Genomic DNA, 20,975 nt, shown 5'->3' with positions numbered 1-20,975 from the left:
AAGCAGGACACACACTCTCTTTCATTATTTCTTTCTTTGTTTCTTTCTTTCCTTCTTTCTTGTTCCTAATCCATTACTCCTCTTGCCCCCGAATAGAGTATAAAACCATATTCAGCTCGTGCTGGTCTCGCTGTCTTCCTCTTTCGTTCCGGTTCGTGATTTAGAACCCTTAACCTTGGCCCGTTTTTTTTTAAGACAAGACGACATTTTGATGTCAGAAGCAGCACGAGTAGTAACATACTCATCGAGTCCCGTTTTGTCTTTCTCTCATTTAACAACACTCAGTGTGCTTCCGTAACGCTCTGAGAAGCCGCGCAGGCAGCTTAAAATATGTCCCAATTTCGAATCAATGAATTCATGCTATCATATACCAGGATTCCTCAGAGCGCAAACCGCAGGCACCGTAACTTCTCCGACGACCCAGTAACCCGGTCTCGTTCTTTGACGGACACTCGTGTGTCTCTCGTTGCGCATATTGGGTGCTCTTCATGATGCAGCTCAGCTTCCTTGGCGTCGTGTTCTAAACCCGATGTTGTATCAAGCTTCAGCAGCTCGCTGAATCTAGAACAATGCGATATTTCAACGAAACGGTGTTGCGCAGGGGTCTCGTTGTAAACGGAGCTTTTGTTTTCTTTCGAGCTGAGCTGTCAGAGGTGTCAGGGACAGCGAGGGCGTGTAAAGTAGCAGAAGGTCAGACCTCGTGTTTCTTTCGTCACACTTCTATTTTAGTACATTTGTTTTGTTTGTTCTTAAGCGTGCTTTTTCTTATGATTCAGAGAATAGACGTTCTTTTTTGTATTAAGCAAGTTTTTCTAGCCAGAAAATATAATGATAAAGGAGAAAAAACATCAGACAATGAGAGCAGTTTTTCTTGCTTCTAATAGCTGAGCTGAACGATCATCTGTTCGGACCACTTGACTGACCGAGCAGGCCTCTTCAAATAACCGATTTTACTGAAGCATCAGGATAGTTTCACGTGGGCTGAAAAGAGGGCGCTACGCGGCGCCTGTGTTATATCTTGGCATCTGTCACCGTTCATTTTATGCTATACAAATATTTCGATGCAAATTTACTAACTAGCCATGCTACCGTTATTTCAGGAAATGGGTGTGCATATTTTATTCACCTTTCAGTTTCACTCCAAACAAGGCGGTTGCGGGTTTGAAATCAAGCCGAAAAAAGACGGCGCCAGAAATGTTTGCTTCTTTCATTTCTTGCGACAAACATCAAGTTCATACTTGTTGTTTTGTTTTATGAACTAGGCTATATATGCAACAAATATTTCTTACCATAAAGCTATAGTCAACATCAAATATCTGCCCACTGCATCGCTTGATATATCATTAGCGAAAACAGCCTGCCAACCACAGGGATCACTTAAGACCTACAATCTTTGGGGATAGGGCCCCTCAGCACCAGTGGGCTTATACACATGTTTCAATTATCTATTTTAGGAGGCGGGCCAGGAGACTTGTGCAAATAATACATCATTCTCCCATGCTCAAGATACACACAAACTGTGAATTATAAGCCCTGAAATGGTTCATCCTACATGCCAAAGAAAAAAGCATCCAAGGCTCAAGTGTTACTCGACCTCCTAAAAATTTTTGGCCAGCTACAGCCTTCCCCTTTTCCTCAGTGCAGTGTAGCTAATCGGAAGTACACTTGGTTAACCTACCTGCCTTTCCTTGCATCTTTCTTTCTTTGTCTACAGCATCGAGAGTCTCCCATGTCAGCAGTCAGGTCGAGTTCAGCTATCCAGCTCCTCACTGAGTAGTAACTATATTTGCAATGGAATGTAGGCATTATTCCACCTTCTAGTTCCTTCACCAAAGACAAAAAAAGTATGTCGGCAGATCCCTCGTACCTCCGAAACAGATGTTATGTGAAGCAGGCGCATGGCAGCTGCCTGTGTTGTAATTTTTTATTCAGCGATAACTTACGAAGTTGCGCTAAAGATATGCATGAATACATGCACAGGCATACTCTAAAGAGCCGCATGTGTTTTTTTTTTTGCATCACCAGCTCCTTACAGTTGCAGGTCTCAACAAATTATCACCAGTTCTTTACAGACCAGGTCTCAACAAGTAGTAATAAAGTCTACGTCAACGATCGCCGAGTTCACGTCACGGCGCGTGGAAGAAGGTTGGTCAGGCGTAGGAAATATGCGCGAGCTTCTTTGGGGGCTGTAAAAAAAAGTTGGAGCCTGTTGACTGGCCCTTTAAACTGGGACTGATTGGGATTATTGATTAGAAAAATTTATTCTGACGAACAGTGAACATCAATTAAAATCCAGCACAAGATCGCAGTGGAACAAAACATCCACAGACGCACCAAAAATTGTTACAAAAATATATATTTGCATATGTACACAAAACACAAAATACACAGACGCACAAGAATTGTTACAAAAAGATATGTTTGCATATGTACAATACATGGTAAATGAAGAACACGCAAATGAAATGTAAAGGTCTATATGTTAGATATTTACATAGTATTTACAAGGTATTTGTGCGAGTACTGAACAAAGATTAACCTACCAAAACCAGGCAGGCCTGAAAACAAGCTTTACACGTCTCTCGCAGACGAACCCAAAGGGCAGGACCAGTGCTGAAAGAATTCCTCCTCGCCCAAAAAGAAGAGTTACTCCGACAAAACAGATAGTATTTTTTTTTTTACAGTCGGTCCAAAATCGGGAAAAGAGCGCGACGGTTACGACCTGCTGAGACGGCCACCCAGCGATTGCGCCAAAGACAGTAGGAGCCAGCAACAATGAGACGGCAGGCGCAGCGGCCTCGACAACAACACCCATAAAAAACAAAGCGGTTTACTCCGAGGCCATGAAATCCAGCATGCACGGCCCTCCAGAAAACACGAGCGACGACGCACTGTCTTAAAACACACTGATTTGTTTCCCGTACGGAGCAGTTCGGGCATGTTGCTGACTGGACCATTCTCCACCATTCGAGGTGGTCAAGCGTAGGAATAACGCCCCTCCCCAGCTGCCACATGAAGTCCCGGAGGTGGTCAGGCAGAAATCGTGCCATCAGCGTGCTCCAATACACACGACTATAGCGGTTGCGGCGTGCCAGAGGAACTAACGGGAGCAACAAAGCGGATGTTGTGTCAACGATTGAATTCTCCAACACATCTACCCCAGGGCACGTCTAATGCATATGACGAAAAAACGCGACAGCTGTTGCATAAAACAAAGAAAGTGTTACTGATTGTGGGCCCCGATTAAGGTGCACATTAGGCATTAGATACCGAAGGTGAGTGCCTAGAAAATAATATGCCAGAGTTCGCGCGGGGGATTCATCTCATTGTACGAGGCGCAACAGTAAGCGCGGGGCCAGTAGCCGGCAGCGTATTGATACCGAAGGGAAAGCAAAACCTTCCTGTAAACTCTGCTGTCCTAACGCCGCACAAGACACCAAGTCAGTACCACCGAACCAAAAAAAGAAACAAAGCAGACGGCAATGACCTGACGATGCGCAAAGGCGGCTGCTCCACGTGAGAAAGGTACGAAATACGACCGCAGAATACAGTCTGCGCAAGGTACCTCCGCTCAAGAAGCGGGAAGTCGAAATTCCGTGCATTCTCAATTTTATGGCTTTACTTCGTCGAGGGTGTTTGACCAAATGGAGTACAATCGCCGTAGCGGTTGTATAGCATTCCTAAAATGCGAAGAGACGCAGCCGGTTGAAGAAGAGATGTAGAGCTAAGTCTAGAGTTTAGACAGCCTGTGAACAAATGCCGGAATTCAGAGAGGTTTAGCGTGGCACCTGAAATGTCACCATACTAAATGAAAAAAACGCAGGCTATGTGAAAGACTATCTTCATCTGAAAGGTACAGGGTTATGTCATCAGCAGAAGCTGTGACTTTCACGGCACTGCTGCCCGGAAGCGCAAGACTCCGGACATATGCGAATTCACTTCTAGAGCACACAAAAATGGCTCAAGGCTGAGGACAAATAGAACAGGAGACAGTGGGCATCCCTGACGGACACCACGTGTAATAGAAAAGGCAGTACTCTTTCAACCATCTAGAACTAGTGCGCTTTTTATGCCACAGTAGGTATGTCGAATTAATTCCACAATAGAACCAGAAAAACCAAGGGCTGTGAGCACTTTGAAGGTATACGTGTGCTCTAGTCGGTCAAATGATTTCTGTTGGTCCAAAGACACGAGGAGATCACGCGCAGATCACGACAAAGTATATAGGGTACGATATCTCAGGTGGTAAAGGACAAGCTGTGTATTTCTCGTCTAAGCATAGGTGAAGCCTGGTGATGACCCACCAGGGTGTTCAACAGAGCCCTCAAACGTTGAATTATTACCATCGCGAATATCTTATAGTCAACGTTAAGAAGCGTGATAGGTCTCCAATCTTCAGTACTAACAGAGGAAGTGTCAACTCTTGGGATTAGTATAATATGGCCACCTCGAAAACTTCATGGAAAGACACTCGGAGACAGTCGGAGGCAAACTTCTCTAAAGCAATATGGAATATAAGCCCGGTCGAGTCTGCTGGAGGGTGGTCCGTGGCGCTATGTCCAAACAAATGTATTCCTATGCATGACACCATGCGCATCCAGCAATGAAAAAGGCTTGACAAGGCGTTACAGCTCATGTGAATTCCAGGCAGACGAACCCCAGCCAAGATCTTGTACATTGCATCGCGTATTTATCCCACAATTAAAGTCTCCAATTCAAATTATGTGACGACCATCTAAAAAAACATCCATATTTCGAAAAACATCACTACACTGTCCGGCTTGTGCAGGTGCATACACACAGAGTATCCTCATTCGGAAAGAAAAGTAGGCACAATCCATAGCCAGAATTCTACCGAAGCCGTCATAAAAAAACGTGGTGACCTCTCAATAAAGCCCGATTAAGTATAATCATTTCTACTCCCATAAAACGAGTTGTAGTGAAAGAAAAATAGCAGTCTAAGTTAAACTTTTATTTAAAAGCCCTTACGTCGGATAGCAAAAATAAATTAGTTTCCTGCAGGCCCAAAACATCACAATTTGCAGCACGTGCTACACTAATCACCTCGGCTTGCTTTACCGGACTGCGAAAACTTTTTACGTTGAAGGAAATACTATTCAGTGAGGTAGCCATCATAAAACTAAAAGCTAACCTGGATACTAGACGGTGCACAGTTTAGACAGACGCGGGAGCGAGTGCCCCGCAAGCGGCTCATTCACTATTTACGACCAGGCGACCCTCCGGAAGCACGGGGCTTCCGGGGCCGCATCGAAGTCTGCAGGGGACTTCTATCTCTGCTGGGGGCCTCCGAGTCACTGCTGGATATTCATTCGGTGGCGCGTGGTGCCAAGGCTCTTGAGCGAAGTTGGTACAGATGTGTCCGACTGTCCAGGCTGATATCGCTTGAAGTACTCTCATCATCTATCTGCAGGGCCATGTCACTCATAGTGCTGTTTGAGTCCTCGTTGATGGAGACCTCGTCACCTTGGATCAAAGTCTGTTCAATGATAGGGGTACTTACAAAGGACTGGGCAGCCATGGGGTGGGCATCAGATATTGCGTCACCATCTGCGACGCTTTCACCGAGAGGCACCTTTTCTGTCGAGGGTTCGACCAGGGGTTCTGTGGGAATCACCACTGGTCGCGGGCCACTAGATGGATCATCTGCACCTTGAGAGGCTGCCTGGTCCGGGATGGCTGGAGACACTGCAGGTGTTTGGTGTGGCGTCGGGATCCGCCCAACTTCGTCCTGGCAAATATCCGGGCCTGGCGTCGATGATATGACGTCCTTGTTCTTGGATTGCGTTACCGGTTGAAGCGGTGGGTAATTCTTGGAAGCTGCCTCGGAATATACAACACCCTGATAGTGGAGGCAACAGTGGCATGCGGGTCACCAAAATGGCGACACGCAGCGAGCAGCCCTTCCTGTCGGGGCCATAAACGCCGCACCTTCCACAAAATGGTGCTGTGCAGTTCATGCGGAAGTGCCCACTGTCTCCAGATCGATGGCACACTCGCTAGATCCCTTTATAGTCACAGGGCACGTAATGGCTTGTGACATTGAAGTAGTTATGCAGCGGCGACGATGTCTTTTTTTCCATCTGGACGTTTCACGTTCCAGTGGTCACGGTTGGGCGCGACCCCACGAGTTCTCTGCTGATGTGCAGCCCCTTCCTGTGGAGAGACAATGCTTGCGTGAGGACCTCACTGGTGACGCGGCACGGCAAAAAAAATTGCCCGCAGCTTCCCTCGGGGGAACACTGAGGAGGATGCGGAGCATATAATTGGTTAACGGGGTGTTAAAGTGCGACTTACTTGGGTCGATGGCTAAATTGGTTAACGTGGTTGTGAAATGGGGTGTTAAATTGCGACTTACTTGGGTCGATGGCTAAATTGGTTAACGTGGTTGTAGGAGGGGGTGTTAAATGAGTGAACACGTACACACGTATGCGAAAGGGCGGCGCTGGTCGAAGGGACGTCGATAATTGTGTTTGTAGATTCGTTGGAATTCATTTCACCGCGACCTTGGACGTCGACGCGCCGTACAAACCAACCGACGAGCGGCAACTGAGCGAGCGAGCGCCGACCTTGAGTATATATACAGCGCGACGGTGCATGCACTGTCAGCTGTCGAATGTTCGAGAAGGGGGAGAAGCGCAACGGCGCATGCGCGCGCGTCAGCTGCCGATGTTCTCGAAGCGTGACGGCGCATGCGCGCTACATTATACAGCTAGCGAATGTTCGTGAAGAGGAGAAGCGCACGCGGTGTGTAGAGGAGGAAGGTTGCACAGATGGTGGAGGAGTGAAGCGCGCGCGGAGTGTAGAGGAGGAAGGGATGCACAAATGGTGGAAGAAGGAGGAGGAAGCTTGCGGGCGGCGCCGCACTACAAGCCTCGAGTATTAGATGCTCCGCATCTAAAATAGAACGGTTACTTGAGTGACTTGGGCTCCCAAGGGCAACACAGCAACGCGCTCTCCTCTGATGATGAGGTGGGACACATCACTGATTTGAGCCAGAGCGGCTTCACGGTTAACGGTGACTTGGTAATTCCGGCCTCCGAAGGGTGTACACAGTAGACCTCTTCGATTCCTACTATTGACGATGTTGCGTCAACGACGTCTTCGGGATCAGTCCCCTCGGGGACGACTACGTCGAAGACTAGTGCCTTCTACGGGGGCTGAGTTGCCATGACGGGAGTACACCAGCCCAGGGACGCCCTGAGACGCTAGCGAAGATGACGACGCAACGCGAGCACAGACAGGAGCCTGGTTTCTAACGGTCGCAGCATTCCTCAAATCAACGTTTCATTAAGCGGATGTATCTTTGCGCCACATCATCCTTGGCCGGTTAAATTAGGATGAATATACACTTTTTTACTAAAATATCTAAACCTATTGAAGCGTAAGCTGGCCAAATGGAGGCATTTCACCCTAAACTAGCAACTTTTACTGTATGCAATGTTTCTTTTGGTGTATATAAGCTTCCATGTTTCCACTTCATGCATGAGCTGGAAGCCGACCTGTAGTTAGGGGCTGTCGAAATTTGTGAAAAAACTCTGTCTTCATTAGAGCGAATCATTTAGGCTTTTTGTTAAAATTATATTGCCCTGAACGTAGCCATTTGGGCAATTATCGTACTTACATCCCAAGGCATGACCTAAAAGCTATTGTTGTTCATCTCCTCTTTCGGCTCATACCCACTGTGGGTGATCGGCCAAGAATATAGTGGTCTTATAAGATCTTACAGACGTTTAGGGTAAAGTAAGTTATGAAATAAAGAGATTGCAAAGTTGTAGAACAAAGTTTTCATGCTTATTCAATTCTACAAAATATAAAGATTTTGTCATGATCATAGACCAACACTCTTTCTCAACGTTCAGTTTTACATAATCTTCTTGACTACAAGAACGCGTGCCCCGGTTTGAATGGCCTGATATGCACTAACTTTGATGGCCATAGAACATGTACAGACTGCAAGAGAGAAAGAACGAAAAATACGGAAAGACAAAAAAGAGAAAGAAGAACGAAAAAAATGCCCACACCTCCCCGAAGCAAATCGTGAGGAAATAGAATAGAGAGAGAAAGAGACACAACTTTATAAAAAAACGTCCGGCGAGTCATTCTTACTTTTTTCTTTCTTACACCGTGCAACCAATAGTGCCGTTCAGCGTACGCGGGGTTTTTTGCGAGAAACGCGGTGTGCGTTTCCAGGTCTAGTATAGGTATTGTGTGTGGTTAAAAATACAATTAGGTGAACAAAACAAACAGCGTTCTCGGCTCGGCGTTGGCGTTTCACATCGGTTTCTCGAGCACACATTTCCGGAGGTTTTTGAGAGGCGCTGAGCTCGCGAATGGTCGAGAGTGAGGTACAATCGGACGGAGGGACGGAGTGGTTGAAGGGGTGAAATGTAAGAGTCGTTAGCAGCGGCACCTACCGGTTTCCCATCAACAATGGCCACTGGGCATCAAAGCCTCGGCTAAGAACATCTTCACGCACGTTAAAGAACCCCAGGTGGTCAAAATTTCCGGAGCCCTCCACTACGGCGTCTCTCATAATCAAATGGTGGTTTTGGGACGTTAAACTTCACAAATCAATCAATCAATCAAGAACATCTTCACTGTCGAGGAACAAATCTTGCAGACAGTTTTTTTTCTCAGTGCTGTAGTAGATTGACATGACAAAGCAAACAAAGTAGACAAGGCAGATTAAATTGAAGTGGGTAAGTTTGAGCAAGGTTTTACGTTCACCACGCGCCTTTCGTGAAATAAGAACAGGTTATCACTGCCGCAAGACATCTTCTCTTAAAAAACCGGTTGATATACAGCTGACCACGCCAAAAGCAAACTGTCATTCCAAAGGAGAAAGAATAAAATTTATTGCTATGCATTTGTGTCTCCTACAGCGCGTGCATTTTCTCGGTGTTGCAAGACCAAGCCGTATTTTCCTACATAGTAGGACACTCCGTGTGCCCATACATAATAAAAAAACTGTCACGTGGGACGTAATGCTTCAAACGTAACGCATACATGACGGCAAGAGTATGCCATTGACCTCCTCTTTCTACTGGTCACTAATAAGGGTAGATTGAAGCTGGAACACCTCGTGTGTCCAGACCCATGTACCGAATATCGCCGATGTGAAAAACAGGAGTAAACAATTGTCACACCGGTCCCGTTAGTTAGGGAGGCGATCGCCGGGCTAATTCCAAGAGCCGAAGTATCGGCCCCCCGAACCGCACCACGAAAGCGTGGACAATTTAGAAGTGGTCCTTTTTGGCGCGCCAGCGGACGCCGGCTGTGGCCCAAAGAACAAGTCAGAGCCGAGAGTTGATAAACAAACAAATTATATTCTCAATAATGGCAGATCGAAAACAATACACAAAAATGCACACTCCACAATAGCATACAATATGTCACCAATCAAACCAATCAATCAACGTACTACACAATACAATCAGCCACACTTGAAACAACGGACACGGACAACAATACGCACTACAATGCAGTCGCATGCATTGAACAACCAAGACACTTAAAGACTAAAGAGATAGAAAACCTATTCAGTCCAAAGTCCTTGGAACAAAAGTCTGAATGATACTCTTCCGAGAATCACTCACTCAAAGTCCAGCGTTGTTGTCGTTCCGCAGCCCCCTGAAGTTTCTCTTCCAGGAAACCTCCCGTCTTCAATTGGCCACTCTTTAAACTTCAACTTCTTCGCCGGAACACGTCGGCTTCACACCCGCAGCTGTTGCCACGGGTCTTCGCTCGAAAGCGGTAAACACACGCTCTTGCCTGTAGCCCGAGCCTTCACCCCTCAGGTGGAAATCCTCTTCATCTCCCGCTTCGTCCCTACGGACCAAAACTTCGCCGACTACACGGCGGAATCCCTACGCGCTCTGGCGCTCACTTCCGTCTCCTCCTGATCTCTCATCTCGGCTGCTCGGTTAAATACCTTGCGCGCGATATTCCAGACGCTTCTCGTCATTTCGTCGGCGCGATACGCAGCGAAAGCTGGGAAGAGGGCGAGACGGTTGGAATGCCCTCTCCGGCCGGTGAGTCAACTCGGTATGACCCCGCCCCTTTCGTTCTGGAAAAATCGAGTGCTTGCTCGGCCGCCGTTGTGGGGTGAGGAGGTTCGTCGATGAAGCCACGCTTCTGCGGGGAGAGCGCGCGCCCGGGGAGCCTTGGCCGTTTGCTTTCTTTTTTTTTTCTTTTGACCTCGCGGCGTTTCTCCCGCCCGTTATCGCAAGAATTTGGCGGCGCGCCCGTTTTTAGCGCTCGTTTTGTGACACTGCCCCCCACTTTAAGAATATTATCTCATAATATTCAAAACCACACAAACGAGCGCGAAAAGTCACCACACACTCTCACAGACTGTAACACCATCCGTCGCTCATGACACTTCACATTCACCATAAATCACTTAATACAATTGTACATTGTAATTCAATTATACAACACATGAAATATAACCACAAGCACATGAGTACAACACTGCACCACACATTCCCAATAATACAAATGTACAAAGTTCTCTCATTACAACAATGGTTCAATACTATACATCACATCACAGCACAACACTTCGACACTTGTGACACAGGATAACCAGAACATTAACACAACATATGTCACTCAGCACTGCCAAACACATTCTGCTTTGACCTCAGCACTTATCCTGTGTACTTTGAGCGGCGCTTGCGCCCTTTCTTGCGGTGCTCGCTCGATCTCTTTTTGTGTTTCCACGTTCGGCGAGCCCTTTCCAACGACGATATCTGAGGCGTAGTCTCAGCCATCGCTGTCTCTTCCGACACCGTTAACGCGTCATTACATTCGACGGGTCCTGTCTGTTTATTTACCCACTTGATCATGCCTCTACATTTTTCCCGGCTGGCCAACTCCGTCTCCTTTACACTGTCGGTCGCTTGAGGTCGTGCCGACGTAAGTCCGGTTGCTCGGCCCGTGAACTGATTCGACACGATCGTCTTCTCCTTCGCTGTCTCTTGCGCCACAGCTTCACCTTGGGCTCTAGTGAGATCCGTCACGGGATGTTCCTCCACTGTATCTCGTGGCCGCTGTGTTGGCGAGGGCTCTATCTTCGGGTCTTCTCCCAAACATTCTGGATCACTTGGCCCTCGCGCCCCGTCGATGTTTCCGATGACAAGGTCATACAGGGGGGTCGTCATGCATAAAGCAGTAACCTTCCCGCTGAAGTACGGGGTTTCAACCTCAATTTCTGCTTCGGGAAGCAGCCGAACTGTACGGTCAATTAGGCAAACCGGTTTCGTTCTGCCTGTCAACTCACTTTCCCGTACCAAATTTCTCCGCACGATAACAGTGGAACTGCCGGTATCTCTTAACACCGTAATCTTTTTGCCCGCAACTTTTCCAGGCAGCGTTGGCATTCCTTTCGTAACACCGGTTGGCTGTTTTGACATTACAGCACCCACAATAGGAATTTTCTCCCCATTCTTCAACTCTACGAATCCATCAGTGACGGCATTATTATCAGATTTCGGTGCTCCTTGCACACAGGATACCTGGTGAGTTTGACTCACTCCGTTCCGACATGCATCTGCTTTGTGCCCAGTCTGACCACACTTGAAACATTTTACAACCGTAGGGCTCGTAAAGATCGTTCGACAGTTTTTCGCGCGATGACCCACTCGGTTGCACAGAAAACATCGCGGAATGCTCTCTGGTACACGCTTCTTTTCTTCGGGAGCCAATTTCTTCGAATCATCGGGACACTCCTTCTTTACCTTGGCCAAATTAGTGCCACCTTGCGCTTCCAAGAATTGATCAGCCAATTCAAGCATGTCTTCAAGTGAGTCAGCCTTCCTCTCTTTTAAGTACAGTGACAGGCTTGGGTGGCAACTAGTAAGAAATTGTTCTCTAATTAGCAGCTCTCTAAGCCCATCGTACTCCTGCGCTGTCCCTGAAAGTTCAATCCATCTGTCGAAATAATGGCAAAGTCGGGCGGCATACTGCGTAGCTGTCTCACCATCAGCTGGCTTTCCTGTCCGAAATCTGTCCCGGAATCCTTCCACAGTGAATCTAAATCGCTTCAACAAAGCAGCTTTCACCTTTGCGTAGTTGGCTGCATCGGTCGGCGTCAGCCTGCCGTACACACTGAGCGCTTCACCACTCAAGCAAGTACTCAAAGCAGTTGCCCATTGATGTTCCGGCCAATTCTGGCTCTTCGCAATCGTCTCAAATCGGTGAAGGTACGCGTCAAGGTCGTCCTTCCTTTCATCAAACGCTACGAGCAGCTTGCTTGGGTTCAAGCGGAAGCCGTGATCTTCCCGTTCGCTGCTTTCAACTCTAGCTTGGACGGGAGTTTCGCTTCGCTGTTGCAAACGGAGCCGCTCGAGTTCCATCTCGTGCTGCCGCTGCCGTTCCCTTTCAGCCATCTCCGCTTCTCTTTCTTCTCTCGCCCTTTCGGCTGCCAACTTTTCTCTCTCCAGCTCCAACTTCAATTGCTGCTCTCTTTCTTCCTTCAGCTGTCGCTCTTTTGCCTCTCTTTCTTCTTTCAGCTGTCGCTCCTTTGCTTCTCTTTCTTCTCTCGCCCTTTCAGCTGCCAACTTCTCTCTCTCCAACTCAGCTTCTTTTTCCGCTTTGGCTCTTTCGACCGCCAACCTCTCTCGTTCCAACTCAGCTGCTTTTTCTTCCTTGGCTCTCTCAGCTGCCTCTTTCTCCTTCTGGCTTACCCATTTCCGTAGTTCGGCGCCGGAAAGACCCATCTTCTCACCAAGCGCAACTAACTTTTCGAGATCCATTGTGTCTCGCAACTCGCAAATAAAACCTTGCCGCGTGCAAAAAGTATCTGCCTAAATCAGTCTATCGGAACACTCCCCTGCACTTGTTAATCGAGAACACTGAACAACATACAAAATCGTTCCGATAGCACTATCAACAACTCGAGGCTCTTTCTCACTACTTTGGACACACTGTGCACCAAAAGGTCCTGTCGCGGACGCCAGATTAATTGTCACACCGGTCCCGTTAATTAGGGAGGCGATCGCCGGGCTAATTCCAAGAGCCGAAGTATCGGCCCCCCGAACCGCACCACGAAAGCGTGGACAATTTAGAAGTGGTCCTTTTTGGCGCGCCAGCGGACGCCGGCTGTGGCCCAAAGAACAAGTCAGAGCCGAGAGTTGATAAACAAACAAATTATATTCTCAATAATGGCAGATCGAAAACAATACACAAAAATGCACACTCCACAATAGTTGCATACAATATGTCACCAATCAAACCAATCAATCAACGTACTACACAATACAATCAGCCACACTTGAAACAACGGACACGGACAACAATACGCACTACAATGCAGTCGCATGCATTGAACAACCAAGACACTTAAAGACTAAAGAGATAGAAAACCTATTCAGTCCAAAGTCCTTGGAACAAAAGTCTGAATGATACTCTTCCGAGAATCACTCACTCAAAGTCCAGCGTTGTTGTCGTTCCGCTGCCCCCTGAAGTTTCTCTTCCAGGAAACCTCCCGTCTTCAATTGGCCACTCTTTAAACTTCAACTTCTTCGCCGGAACACGTCGGCTTCACACCCGCAGCTGTTGCCACGGGTCTTCGCTCGAAAGCGGTAAACACACGCTCTTGCCTGTAGCCCGAGCCTTCACCCCTCAGGTGGAAATCCTCTTCATCTCCGGCTTCGTCCCTACGGACCAAAACTTCGCCGACTACACGGCGGAATCCCTACGCGCTCTGGCGCTCACTTCCGTCTCCTCCTGATCTCTCATCTCGGCTGCTCGGTTAAATACCTTGCGCGCGACATTCCAGACGCTTCTCGTCATTTCGTCGGCGCGATACGCAGCGAAAACTGGGAAGAGGGCGAGACGGTTGGAATGCCCTCTCCGGCCGGTGAGTCAACTCGGTATGACCCCGCCCTTTTCGTTCTGGAAAAATCGAGTGCTTGCTCGGCCGCCGTTGTGGGGTGAGGAGGTTCGTCGATGAAGCCACGCTTCTGCGGGGAGAGCGCGCGCCCGGGGAGTCTTGGCCGTTTGCTTTCTTTTTTTTTTCTTTTGACCTCGCGGCGTTTCTCCCGCCCGTTATCGCAAGAATTTGGCGGCGCGCCCGTTTTTAGCGCTCGTTTTGTGACAACAATACGTTAGCTCTCGTATGACAGCGTCGATGGTAAGCAGGCACGCCAATGATGAATTGTTTAGGTCATTACAAAGCTTAAAGGGACTCTCCGCCACTTCTAAAATATTTTCTGATGGTGGCCCAAATAAAAAGATCTCTCTTCAAGTCGGCAGCAAAGAGCATGCTTTCAGGCCGAAAAAAGGAATTATATCTTCAACTTGATATTGAAAGTTCATAATAAGTGACCACTAGCGTCACACAACAGCGAATCTGGTCCATCTTGACAGTCTATTGGTAGGACAAGACTCCTCGCAGGAAGATTTTGTTTGCTTAGAAACAAGCACGTATAACTTCAAACAGTATTTTATGGACTTGAAGCTGCTTTATAGCTTACGCCAAATTCTACTGTTTGCTTTCTTTTTAAATGCACAGCATTTCTTAGCGAACTTCGGCGACTTTGAGCGTATCTGTCAATCTATCTATCTATCTCTATCTATCTATCTATCTATCTATCTGTCTGTCTGTCTGTCTGTCTGTCTGTCTGTCTGTCTGTCTGTCTGTCTGTCTAGCCACCTACGACTTTTAGGTCTCCTGGCCGTTTCAATAATGGTATCAATACCAAACTTGTTAAGATATAACATGACTGTATGAAGAACATATTTGACTAGTCATAACATAAAAATCGTGACATGTATGTCATGAATGTCATGATTTACACTTCATGGTACTGGAGCTCTTGCGGAAGTTACGTTCACATGGCATTTTGCAAAACTGGTATGGTATGGCATGATTGCATGGTGAACACAAGCAACACACCCTAACATGAAAATTATGACATGCTTGTCATGTAACAACATGACTACATGCCACGCCAATGATGCGCTCGCGGCCGTTTCGCTAGCGTCACATATACAAAATTTTATATAACTGTACGTGAATTCTTGACGAAGGCATGTCACTGGTGCAAACATGATAATCATGATTTGATTTGTGGGGTTTAACGTCCCAAAACCACCATATGATTATGAGAGACGCCGTAGTGGAGGGCTCCGGAAATTTCGACCACCTGGGGTTCTTTAACGTGCGCCCAAATCTGAGCACACGGGCCTACAACATTTCCGCCTCCATCGGAAATGCAGCCGCCGCAGCCGGGAATCGAACCCGCGACCTGCGGGTCAGCAGCCGAGTACCTTAGCCACTAGACCACCGCGGCGGGGCATGATAATTATGAGATGAGTGTCATGTAACAACAAGACTACATGCCACGCTCATGGTGCGCTGGCGGCGGTTTCGATAGCTTCACTTATACCAAGTTTGGTATTACGGAATGCGAATGGATGACGAAGGTATGATACTGGTGCAAATATGGTAAACATGAAATGCGTGTCATGTAACAACATTACTACATGCTACGCTAGTGACACACTCACGGCTGTTTCACTAGGTTCACATGTACCAAACTCAGTATAACGCGACGCAAACGGACAATATAGATACATAACACAGTAAAACAGGATAATCATGACATGCGTGTCATGTAACAACAAGACTACATACCACGCTCATGGTGCGCTGGCGGCCGTTTCGATAGCTTCACTTATACCAAGTTTGGTATTACGGAACGGGAATGGATGACGAAGGTATGATATTGGTGCAAATATGATAAACATGAGATGCGTGTCATGTAACAACATTACTACATGGTACACTCGTGACGCACTCACGGCTTTTTCACTAGGTTCACATGTACCAAACTCGGTATTACGCGACGCAAATGGACAATATAGATACATAACACAGTAAAACAGGATAATCATGACGTGCGTGTCATGTAACAACATGAATTTATGCCGCATTGATGATGCGCTCGCGGCCGTTTCGCTAGCTTCACATATGCCAAATTTCGTATTGCGTGACATCAATGGATGACGAAGGTATATGTGATTGGTGCAAACAAGATAATCGTGAGATGCGCGTCATATGAGAACTAACTGTATGCCACAATCAAAGTGTCATTACATTTCAACGTGACGCGGGGCGCGTGCTCGCCGGCGTTCATTTAGTCGCGTCACGCTAGCGTTGCGACGCCAGGCGCCGGTCCTGCCATATACTCGCAGGCGCGCGCCGCGCTGCGTTGCTATGAGGCATGCGCGTTTCAGCGCGTTTCAGCGCGTCCAGCGTCTCTCCGTCACGAAAAAAGGGAGACACAGTCTTTTCTGGGTAACGCATCGGCACGAAATGCAGCATGTCGCATTTCGCGCGGGTTGCCGTCGGGCCGCACCGACGGACGCTGGTCGCGCCTGGCGTCAGACTATAGAGTGCTCGTGTTTTGCTAATGTAGCGTCGCTGTGCCCAGCGTGCGCACGCGTCAACGCTACATTGGAGTATATTAGGCCCTGCAGGAGGCGCTCCGGGCTGTTTTGCAAGCTATACGTATACCAAATTTGGTGTTGCGTGACGTCAATGAATGACAAAATATAAGACTGGTACAAACATCATAATCCTGACACACGTGTCATGTAAGAACATGACAACATACCACGCTCATAGCCAGCTCGCGGCATTTTCGCTAGCTCCCCATATACTAAATTTGGTATCACGTGACGTGAATATATGACGGAGGTAAACGACACATCCAAACATGATAATCATGACACGTAAGTCATGTACGGCATCATTTACCTCCACCTCGTCATGTTGTGCTGATTTTAAAGTGACATAACATTCCTCATTCGTGCTTCGCATATCATCGATTGCCACTGTACGTGGGATCTGCCAATTTTTTTTTCTCACACGTTCAAATAGCTGCCCGGTTGCGCTACAGGCGATATGTTCGCTTGCCTACATGTCTGCCTGCAAACGGCGGAGAAACGCTAGCACGGCGTCTGCTGCCGCTTATGAGAACAACAAAAACGTGTGTGCCTGCTTGAAACGACCACCAAGGTATTTGTTTTAATAATGAACAAAACTTTATGAAGCCTGCAAAAAGCGCGTACGGTTTGTTTTCGATTTCCACCGGCAACGATTAATGTTGTGGGAATTCATTCCACCGATGGAAGGAGACAAAACGCGGAGGCAAATTTTTGTTTTAAAATTTTTTACCCACTTTCCAGAGAAATCGCTTCAAGACTAAACACTTCACACGGTACGCTATTTATTGCGACATGAAACAAGAGAGCATTAAGGACGGTAGACAGTCCCTTTAAGGCATATATACCGCTATGTGGAGAGCTCAAACATGCAGCTTATTACAAAGCATGAACTTCGGTCGGGCATCTCATCCATTCAATAAAACGTACGACCTACAAGCCCTCAATCATGCTATCCACTTGTTTTTTGAAAGCTCATTGCCCTCCCACTGATGATTCTCCCTCCTCTCCTCTTTTCCTCCTCCACTCTCTTTATTACCTAATCTTATTAATTTGTTGCGTTTACATGAATCGGTACGTTTTTTAGGTGAATAATGAAACAGTCTCCCTATATTGATTCCACACTCTGGTTACATTTTTCTCCGGAACGTACCGTCAAGGATTAGGAGCAACAACGTGCGACTCAAACACACTTTGATATGGCTCGTGTGCCGAATGTTTCATACTGTGTCGAGTGCTTCATATGGTAATAGTGTTTAAGCACACAGCCACTCGAGGACATATACGAACACGTGTGACACATAGTTGCTTATGTCACTCCTTTAATCTTTAAAGACGATAGTCTTTCTTGGGGACCTTCGAAGCAAAAATTTTGGTCTGTCTGTCTGTCTGTCTGTCTGTCTGTCTGTCTGTCTGTCTATTTGTCTGTTTGTCCACTCTAAAGGTACCGGGCACTTTAAACGGCACCTGCGGATATCCCTAACAGCCGACCCCATCCGCAGTGCCCACCAATGTTGCTCAAGATTCAGCGATCATACTTGTGCAATTGTCAAATAAAAATCAATTATCACGCATATCTGAGACGCCATAACAACACGTAAATATTCTGTATGTGCATTTTTTACTAGAAGCATACATGGGATATTCTAAGGACTGTAGCGTTTATTACGTGGCGCTGACCATGTAACGCTTGCACGAAAAGGGAAGTGTTTCCAAAGCTTTGCTAAGACGACACGATGGTGGCACCTACCCGTCAACTTGCGTTATCACCTCAACCTTATCACCTCTGAGACGGGTGCGCACGTCCGTCTCAGAGCCACACGTTTTGTTTTCAAGATAACTGCCAGATAGCGCTCATGTCACACGTGTGACGTGACTTGGTGCGCTCGTTCACCTCCGCTGCACGCTCGAGGCACTCTAACGCAGCGCGTCCTACCATTTGCCGATTTGCTTGCGCAGAACATCAAATAAACGATAGTTATAGCGCGAGAACAACACGACGACACAGAGACAAGAAGGACACGAAAGACACGAGCGCTCCTGTCTTTCGTGTCCTTCTTGTCTCTGTGTCGTCGTGTTGTTCTCGCGCTATAACTATCGTCATGCCATACCAACTAGCCCAAGCTGCCACACATCACATAAACGTTTTGATCAATCTCTCCAGACGCTAGACTATCGTCTTTCGACGTCATTTGCAGATTGCATGCAGATACGGGGCCAATTTTTTATGTATTCATCTTGTGCGCTTGGTCATTATTAGTCATGTCCTATAGAAATCGTGCTCTGAGCCCGTGGCGCCACCGTGCGGGAGTGAAAGAAACAAATTGGCGTGTTCCGCGCAGCAGCCGATCCATGAGGGCAGCCATATCAAGTGTTCAGCGGTTCTTCACAATGTTACATATGAGCTGCTGTGGCGTAAACACTGCCAATAACTATAAGAACTACGAATGTGAAATAGACTATTTCGGTTTTTCACCTTGACTATGCATCACAAACCAGCGGGAACGCTGAATTGGTGTACGCTATACGGTAATCAAATGACCCTGCGGGCACAGTTATTAGGTCCACACTGTAGCTAGTTCGCTGTGCATTTACTCTCCACGCAAATTGACTGTTTTTTTTTTTTTTTTTACCGTGCTGAAGGAACCGAGGGGCAGTCGGCCAAGGGATCATCAGCCTGCAGTCTACCATTCGTTGGCCGAAAGCAATCCACAGATCCGGGAATTCGACCTAGACGCGTCAACTGTTTTTTCGCCGTAGTGTAGTTCGTAAACAGGAACATTAAAACAAAGTACCCGAATTCCAGGTAAAATATGCCGCGGACTGTAAGAACTTAAAATTTGTTTCCCTTGTATGGTCGCAGCCAGCAACAGTACTGTGCGTGCAAGCAAAGCCGTGGCAAGCCGTTCTATTGCGCTACGTGACAGATGAGATATCGGGTACAATGCTGGCACTGGACAAATGTACTCAATGACTCATGCAGCCCAATAAACGACGCCGACCGGAGCTAGACTATGTATACTGCCCAAGAAAATTAATGGAAATGACACGCATCACTAAATTCTACACGTGCAGTTTTAGGAAGGGGTGGTCTAACACATGTCAATCAACAGTGCCATCCTTTATCAACAATAAGCATTGCGCAGGCAAATTTACAAGAAATAATGTGTACAAACATCGCTAGTAATGTAATCTTGTATTTGCGCTGGCTTGCCGCTTGAGTCACCCTTTCAAAACCCTCTGTCACGTGTCTGTGCAACGTCACGTTGAAAACAGGGTTATTTCCGTAAATTTGTATCCTTTCTCTTCGTTTGGGGTCTCCCCAAAAAAACATGCACTTTGGAAGCCTACCTGTTTGATCGAACCTGTTGCCTTCGCGCTCACGCACTTGCGTACAATGCGGCCGAGGCTGACGGATACACGACAATTCGTAGCACGCCACTTAAAACTGAAATGGCCGACAGTCGCCACTCACGGCACTGGCGGCGTGTCGGGGAAGTGAACTGCTGCGCCAGCTTTAGGTGCCCCACGTTTCTTGTTCGCACGGCCAAACAGCCGCGTTAAGGCGTTCAACCGCTGACATGATAGCGTCTTTGCCGAGCGGCTTATTATGTTTTAGGGGCGAAGCTCCTTAGGGCGTGTGCTGTGCGTCCCCTGTAGCCTGTATGTAGCCACCTCTAGTTTAGTTCTTGCAGTGTTCACTAGATGGCGGTACCGTCCCCTGTATGTAGCCACCTCTAGTTTAGTTCTTGCAGTGTTCACTAGATGGCGGTACCGTCTCCTGTATGTAGCCACTTCTCGTTTAGTTCTTGTAGTGTTTACTAGATGGTGGTACTTGTAGCTGATGATGAAAAGATGCAAGATGTTATAAACTAGAAAGCGGTACTTGTAGTTGATGAAAGACGCGAGATCTTATAAAATAGGAATGATGTCACATATGGCGCGTGTCATTCGTTGAAGGCAATCGTTCGATTTAGTGCGGCGACGTACGCTAGGGGGAGCGATGTAATAAAATCGAGTGGGCAAAATGTACAGAGGATTCATGGTTTACCAGGTTTACCTCCGGAGCTTCGCCCACTCATCATCATTCACTTCGTGGATATGGCGGAATTTTTTTCTTTTCAACGAAGCTAGTTAACTTCGTATAGTAGTTAACGACACGATACATTCTTAGTATACATTTTTAAACGTCTTGGTTCCCTATACAAAATCGGTCTCCCTGTGCTTGCCTTAGCCCTGTATGACAACGACAACATTTCCATTATGCGAAGAAAACGGTGAGAGTCCCCATTCCGGTACACCTATATGGCAACGTCTGTGACGACCCGGGCCTGCTGAACGAGCACCCGACAGACCTCCGGGGCTCCGTCGCGAGTGGGGCCTTCCCACTGCCTTCCATGGGGTACGTGTGGACCAATTTATTGGTGGCAGGGAAGGGAAGTAGGCAGTGGTCCGCTTCACGGTGATGTGAAAGGTTGTGGGGACCGCACCACATCCTG

General features: G+C 47.4%; 1 long non-coding RNA gene across 1 annotated transcript in view; it reads left to right on the top strand.

Moving 5' to 3' along the window:
- Positions 1–19,495, top strand: part of LOC142803143 (uncharacterized) — a 45,659-nt gene extending 26,164 nt beyond the window's left edge. Inside the window, exon 2 of the long non-coding RNA XR_012894002.1 lies at positions 19,120–19,495. This is a non-coding gene — a long non-coding RNA (uncharacterized LOC142803143). The remainder of the gene's footprint in view (positions 1–19,119) is intronic.
- The last annotated feature ends 1,480 nt before the right edge of the window (positions 19,496–20,975 follow it).

This window comes from Rhipicephalus microplus, chromosome 3 (genome assembly GCF_043290135.1).
Source record: "Rhipicephalus microplus isolate Deutch F79 chromosome 3, USDA_Rmic, whole genome shotgun sequence".
Taxonomy (NCBI): Eukaryota; Metazoa; Arthropoda; class Arachnida; order Ixodida; family Ixodidae; genus Rhipicephalus; species Rhipicephalus microplus.
The sequence above is the reverse complement of the archived record's forward strand: the minus strand, read 5'-3'. Positions and strand labels throughout refer to the sequence as shown.